Source organism: Pyxicephalus adspersus, chromosome 3, assembly GCF_032062135.1.
Source record: "Pyxicephalus adspersus chromosome 3, UCB_Pads_2.0, whole genome shotgun sequence".
Classification (NCBI taxonomy): domain Eukaryota; kingdom Metazoa; phylum Chordata; class Amphibia; order Anura; family Pyxicephalidae; genus Pyxicephalus; species Pyxicephalus adspersus.
In genome coordinates, this window is record NC_092860.1 from 33,647,120 (window position 1) to 33,653,163 (window position 6,044).

Below are 6,044 nucleotides of genomic sequence, written 5' to 3' on the forward strand. Positions count from 1 at the left end.
GTTACACCATAGATCAAATTGTCTTGATATTGAGATGTTGAGATGATGAAATATCATTATTGTAAAATTATTGTAGGACTGAATTAAAAAGTCTTAGTCTACCATTTACATGATTTCTCTACAAACCGATGGATCCGGCTGTTCCTTTTTCTGAGCATCCTTTTGGAACCGAATAGAAGTCTGAAAGCAGAGATTTTTTAACTGCACACATTTTTTTTTTTTTTTTTTTTTTTTTTTACAATGTTGCCACAAAGTGGTTGTAATAACTATTTTATAGGACGATCCCATTTTAGAATCATATAAATGTTCTACAAATATATCTACCGGTATGTACATAAGGTTTTTGTTACAACAGTGGCATAAAATGGTTGTGACTAGTGACAGCGCAAAGAAATAACCACCCTACTGCCAGCACAAAACAATGATTATTGTGATGACTGCTTTAAACACATCTCAGAACACTACAGTCTCTGTCATACACAACTAAGCTTGTATGAAGTTACATATCCTACAGGCACAATAGCACTAAGCTATCCAGCCCTCACAGCTGTAGAAATTAAAAGTTCTTACCCCCCCCCCCCCCCCTCGTCCCCATTTCTATGTCAGTAGCAGAATTTAATTGAATATCAACATTATTCAGTTCTTGGAAACTCAAACTGAATGAGTAATATCCGAAGAAAAATTTTATATTAACCCAAATCTGAACAACAACTCTACTAGGGAATAGGACAGACACCTAGAAAAGGCCAAAATAGTTTTCTGAAAAGTGAAAGCAGGCTCCCTGAATGTATGTTGTCACATGCAATTCTCACAAGGATTCTTGGAAGCAGATGGCTTATCCTATACCCTAGATCAAAACAAACCCTTGGAGCTCGAAAAGAGAAAATAAATTGGAGTAAACAATCAAGAACACTTACTAAGCAGATTAGTAAGAAAATACTCATCCTGTGTTGCCCCTATGTGATAAAGTGACTGATTACTTAAAAACAAATTGGGGGAAACAATTTCTGGATTGGGATTGGTTCAATGAACTTTAGAGAGTCTACAAAAGTAATAAAGAGTGTCCAAAACATTGATAAAATAATAAATATATATGTTTTTAAATAGACCTATTCGGATTCTATGCAATCACCAGGAATATACAGTATAAATAGAATGCAGTATACTGTTGCTAAGTAGTTGTCCCATTTTCTAGTACAAATGCAATTTTACAGATTATAGATTTTGGAATATAATCTGTATCGTTAAGATTAGTTTTAAAGAGCCATCTTTTAGGAAAGAAACAAAGGACCTAATTATATGGTCTTGTATCCCTTCTTCATCTGCCTTAATAGGTATAAATAACAGGGGTCCTGTAGGATTGGTATTGTTAAATTGAATATTTTCCACTGTTTTATTTATCAAATTGTAACAACAAGATGCTATGCCTGGGTATATTTCAAGTGTCAGTATGGTTTCTCACAAACTACTTCAAACAATGAGAATCAAAATGCCGATTGGGTATACTTAAAAACTGTCCAAAGCTGTGAAAATAATATAAGCATTTTCCCAACTAGTCTTGAATGGGATATTTGTAAATCACATAATTAGAATCAGGTTCTGGCATAGTTGATAGGGTTTCTCTTTAAGAAGGACAAGTTTATTGTTTTCAAAAAAAGTGATAGATTCTATATCAGGAGGCAGTCAGTTGGGTATGTTACCAAAGTTGCCTGATACAAGTGATACATGGCAAGTGGTGTCTCTTAGGGGGCAAAATAGTGTTTTTTATTTATCTGTTTCTGGACCAGTTTGCAAAAATGGAAGCATAAAGCGGAATTCTTCAATCTCGCAGATTAGTCTATTCATCGGGAGGTTTCTTCCATTAGGTCCCATGTCGTCCCGATATCTGTCTTTGGCCCGGTGCAGAGGGAGCGCCGGTCACCAACATCTCTCTTCTTCTGGGTTCTTCTTACTGCATCACCCGTGTTTGCACTGTGCAGGCATGAGATTGGGTGATGTAGATTAGGGAAAAGAAAATGGCCGATTTCACTGCACATGCATGAGATCTGCAATTTTCAAAGCAAAGCATGCATATTTTCTCCATTGATTTGGCAAGGTCCAGTCTCATTCCTTACACATGTTCAGGTGGAGAATTCGAGTGACCCTCCTTTAGTAACACTTTTTACATGGTGTGTGTTTTCCTAAATTATACACTGTTTCTTTGTAGTAAAATTTCAATTTTCTCGAAGTACCTCTGAATATTTTGTTAATAATAATTTTCCTGGTACAGAAAATCTATGCACTGTAAAAAAAAAGTTGATATATACATAGGTAGTGTATATTGCTGTAATAAACTCAAATGAAATATGTATAGAAGATGTTGATTTTTTTTTTTTTTACTGCGGACAACATAAAAAGAATATAGACCATGCAAGGAAAGAATTCTTGAATTCTCTCGCAAATGTAATTCATTCAGCTTTTCATTCAGGGGGCTCACACTCCCAGAATGAAAGCTGAAGTCCATCAATATTCTTAGCAGTTGCAAGACAAATGCAATAATCAATCATCTACCCACACATTAGCTATGAATTTGTGTGGAAAACTTAAGGTGCCTCTTGACCATAACACTTTAATAGTATTTTGACTGCTTGATACAGTAGTTCACACCAGGTGTGGTGTAATAAAGAAAAAATCTTTACCTTGTGTTCAAATTAAATACTCCATTGAGTAAGGATTATGTTTTTAAAAAAAAAGAACAAGAAGCCACCAAATAAACTTGCTAGATGATTGGGAAGGGAAAATATTAACATGCTATATTTTACTTTAATGAATAAATATTTCATAGCAATTAAAATCCACTATGCGTGTCAAAATATTCAGTATAAAGGCAGCGAATGAGCGGTCTAACTCTTGCTGTGGCTGGCCTTGACCCTGACATTATTATTATTCGTTCACTTTGATCAAAACCTTTTACAAGCCTAGTCAACGTAATAACTAGGTATATGATAAAAAAAAACTAAAAGCAGTATTACATATTGCATATTACATTAATCTATGACAATGGGATGGAAACTGGGGTGAAAATGTAAAATATTTTGCTTGTTGACCATTAGAACTAATAATATTCCATTAAAACTGACCACAAATACAAGAAATCGCAATTCAGAGAGAAGCTGATCATTATTTTGCCTGCAAAGAGAATGCTGACAGTGGGGACAGTAGCATTAGGGTAAACTCAATGCTTGTATAATATTTCATCTCAAATTGTGGCACCATGGAACTCTTTATATGTAGTTTGGAATTGGTGGTTTTGTCAATGATAACCAATCAAGTTGTCATTTTGTGTGCATTTTGCCTTAAGGAAAAAATGACAATTTAATTGGTTATAATTGACAAAACCACCAATTCCAAATTATATAAAAATAAAAAAATTCCATGGAGCCACAATTTGAGATGAGAAATTTTAAACATTTTATAGGTCTTTAACATATTAAAATAATAGCCAAAGATGAATGATCCTTTGCTTTCAATACTCTTTCTTGCCCAGTGCCTCACTAGATAGAGAATTCTTAGAACCTACATCTTTAAAAACAAGCCAGTAATAGCAACTGCTATATTTCTATCCTCAAGGTTCTCTTTAAATCACCATACAACTCCTTCTAGTGACAACAGACATATAAATATATCACAGCTCCTAGTGCCAGGAAGAGGTGCTAGTTCAGCTTTCTCAGAAATAAGAAACATGCATTTATCATGAAGAAATCCTCACACTTCAATCTTCCAACTTTAAATCATTTATTGCAACAAACATCGTACTAAAGGAAAATGTATTAGACTTATTCTTACAGTTTCCTTTTGTAAACCATTTGCTACAATAAATTATTAAAATCTGAACTACAGGAAGACATAAAATAAACACATTTTAATCCAGTATGTATTTCAAAGCTGAGACCAGCAACAATGCCAGAATGTCAGAATATTAAAGCCAATAGATCAACAAGGAAATTAGCATTTACAGACGGAGAGCTCAGCAACCCTTTACAAGTTCTTTTTGATGAGTTTTAAAGGTCGTCACATACTGTACTAGCAGGGGTGTAGTGGAGCGGGCACGGGTGGGAAGCCCTCACTTTTTTTCGGAATGGGCACGCATGGCCACTCTTATTTTGCAAAGAATGCTTTGGTGGTCTGTGGCTCTGGTCATTCCGCCCTACCCGTGGGGTTAGAAGAACCCGGACCACATCTCCCGTATAGAATCACAGGCTCAAGGTGGTGGGTAGGTTGTCTCATTGAACACAACCCGCCCACTCAGAGTGGGCAGGTTCTGGAGTCATGATGTCACTCTTGGAGAAGTTTCTTCCACCTTGAGTGACACATAGGCAGGGGTGTAGTGCACATTTGCTAACTTTTAATACACATTTCACTAAATATTCACCAAAAAAGATCTAACAACACTCAAAAAATAGACAAAACTAAGTCTCCTGATACTGAAACTAAAAAGTTACTGTAAATGTAACATTCACCCGAAATTCACAAATAAAATGAGAAAAAGTAACCAAGGATTTTAGCATAAGTTTCCCAATGTACAACCCGCTAATGTTCAGTGAAACAATCACCAGTCAATCTAGACATTTTATACATTCACCCTATATTGTCAATCAGCTTTGCTCTGTTCTATATTCATGTAGTTTAATTTCATAATAGGTTAGAATTTTACTTACTTAGTAATAAATGAAAGAGGAAGGAAGATATACATGGTGTCAGCATTATTGTATAGGAACGTTAAAACCAAAATACATGGGTATTATGTTGCAAAAGAGTAAAACATACTTGCTTGTATTTGCCTAAATATAACAAACATTTAGATGTTGAATAATGTTTATTGTCAGACAGCAACTTAATGTGCAATGTCAGTGTGTTCTATTGAAACTTTTATAATTCCCCTCTGCTTTTAAAACTTTCCTAATGATTTTTGCCTACATGCAGAAAAAAGCCCTCAGTCCCAGTATTGTATGCAGGAGGGTTTCAGGAGGAACAACTTCTCTGTGTTACTTTGTAAAGGAACTCATGAACAAGTTGGAAAGCAGTTGCCTAAAATGAAAAAATCCTATAAGCGCCCTTAAAATTTGCATTGGTAATGGACAATACATAAATGTGTGGATACACACATATACACATACCTCCAGAAACATTATCGGGCAGTAATAAACTGCAGCAAGGTGTGGCTGTATGAAATTGTAACAAGATGAAGGGACAAGCTTCAGTAATTTAACTTTCCTTAATCCTGTAATGGCCTACTATTGACCTTTTATTTTCTCTTCTTTTGTTAGAGGACAATTTATTTTTAAGAAATCCAGACATACAAGCCCTATTTGCACCTGAAAAGGGCCGTAGATTGCTTTTCATTACATGTGTTTCAGCTGTGGTTTTTCTCAGGATCTGGAAGATCAAACCCCAGAAAATTTACAATTTAACATTGCTAAAGCTGCAGGTCCCCGTATCATAAATGTTGACTAAAGCAAGAACCCCATTGTTTATTCTGAAGGTATGTCATACTTGGCACTAAGTTAAAATATTACCCCAATGTTGAATCTACTTTATCCAGGAAATCAGAGGCAGATATTGTACCATAAAATTATTTCCAAACTTTAAAATCAACTTCCTCTGCAATCAAAAACACCTTTTTATCTTGAACAATGTCCTATGTCAACTACTAGGGTCATGCAAGGAAGTTCACAACAAAGTTCCAGACAATCGGCCGAACTAAGTGAACAATTCATTTGAATGGATTTCTTCTACCTATTACCTGACATCTGCTATTGCATGCCAGTGAATGATCCTGCACTTAATCAAGCATGCATAGACATAGGGCCTGATTTATTAAAGCTCTCCAAGGCTGGAGAGAATACACTTTCACCAGTGAAGCTAGGTGATCAAGCAAACCTGGAATGGATTTCTTCAATGTCATTTGCTATATGCTTTGAATCCTGGACCAGATCCATCCCAGGTTTGTCACCAGTTTCACTGGTGAAAGTGTATTCTCTCCAGCATTGGAGAGCTTTATTAAA